The sequence below is a fragment of the Mus caroli genome, chromosome 15 (genome assembly GCF_900094665.2).
Source record: "Mus caroli chromosome 15, CAROLI_EIJ_v1.1, whole genome shotgun sequence".
Lineage (NCBI taxonomy): Eukaryota > Metazoa > Chordata > Mammalia > Rodentia > Muridae > Mus > Mus caroli.
In genome coordinates, this window is record NC_034584.1 from 97,272,496 (window position 1) to 97,274,377 (window position 1,882).

Consider the following 1,882-nt stretch of genomic DNA (forward strand, 5'->3'; position numbering starts at 1 on the left):
TAAAGGCGTGCGCCACCACGCCCGGCTCCTGTGCATGACTACTTAACAAACTTTGACCAACAGCAACCAACAACCAACCAACAAACCACCACCAACTCATCCCACCTCTTGGGGCCCTAGTATCTATATATCTCCAGAAAAGTCCCCAGAATTCCAAATGTCACACAAATGTTTCTTTCTTTCTTTTTTTCTTTTTCTTTTTGGTTTTTCAAAACAGGGTTTCTCGGTATAGCCCTGGCTGTCCTGGAACTCACTTTGTAGACCAGGCTGGCCTCAAACTCAGAAATCTGCCTGCCTCTGCCTCAAGAGTGCTGGGATTAAAGGCATGCACCACCACGCCTGGCCACACAAATGTTTCAAAACCTATCTGCCATTGGCAAAACCACACCTCTACTGGAGCATGAGTTGAATCAGAGTCAGCAGCTGCAGATAATCCAAAGGAGTCCCATATCCCACACCTGGGACTAAAACAAAAACATATTTTTACAATATTGTTTTTCAAAGAAACTGAAACTCTAAAATTGTACTATAATCCTGTGCATGTGTATGTGATATGTGCATGTATACACATTCATGCATATATGCACATGTGTGTAGGGGTGGATGTGTACATGTGTAGATTCATGTGAAGGCCAGAGATTAATGTCATGTGTTTTTATTGTTCTCTACTTTTTTTTTTTAACTTTTAGGTTGCATTTATTTATTTATTTAGTGTATGTTTTTGTATGGGTGTGTGCATGCTACAACATGTAGATGGATATTAGAGAAGCACTTTCAGGAGTGCTTTACCATGTCCTAGGGGTTGAATTTAGTAAAGTAAGCCTTGGCAGCAAGTACCTTTACCCACTGAGCCATCTTGTTGGCTCCTGTGTGTTTTACATGCATGCTACAGTTTGTTCTTTCCTTTGTAGGTTCCAGGGATGGAACTTTGGTTGTCAGGCTTGGTAGCAAGAGTCCTTGCTAGCTGAGCCACATGACCATACTTTTTTTGACAGTGTCTCTCACTAAACCTGGAGTTTACTGACTTGGCAAGATTAGCTGGCTAGTGAGATCCAGGAATCTTGTCTCCAGAGCTAGGATTGCAGGTGTATGCAACTGTGCCTGGCTTTTTATGTGGGTGCTGGTGATGTGAACTCAGACCTTTATAATGTGTGGAAAGCACTTTATAAAGCAGTGAACGATATGCCAGTCTCCATCCAGACCCTGCTCACAGTCAACTATTGGATGGATCACAGGGTCCCCAATAGAGGAACTGGAGGAAGTACCCAGGGAGCTGGGGGGATCTGCAACCCTATAGGTGGAACAACAATATGAACTAACCAGTACCCCCCGCCCCTCCCAGAGCTCGTGTCTCTAGCTGCATATGTATCAGAAGATGGCCTGGTCGGCCATCAGCGGAAAGAGAGGCCCATTGGTCGTGCAGACCTTATATGCCTCAGTACAGGGGGACTCTAGGGCCAAGAGGTGGGAATGGGTGGGTGGAGGAGTGGGTGTGGGAGGGTGTGGGGGACTTTTGGGATAGCATTGGAAATGTAAATGAAATAAATACCTAATAATAATAAAAAAAGAAAAAATAAATTTATTGTCTCAATATCATAGGATAACACATTACAACCAGAAATACATTCATTAATTCTTACACCTTGTTTATGCACTGTTTATTGCATATTGTGCTTTTTGTCTTTCTATATGGTTTAAGATTATTTCTTTGATTTGCATTTCCCTGATGATTAAGGATGTTGAACATTTTTTCAGGTGCTTCTCTGCCATTCGATATTCCTCAGGTGAGAATTCTTTGTTCAGCTCTGAGCCCCATTTTTTAATGGGGTTATTTGATTTTCTGGAGTCCACCTTCTTGAGTTCTTTATATATATTGGATATT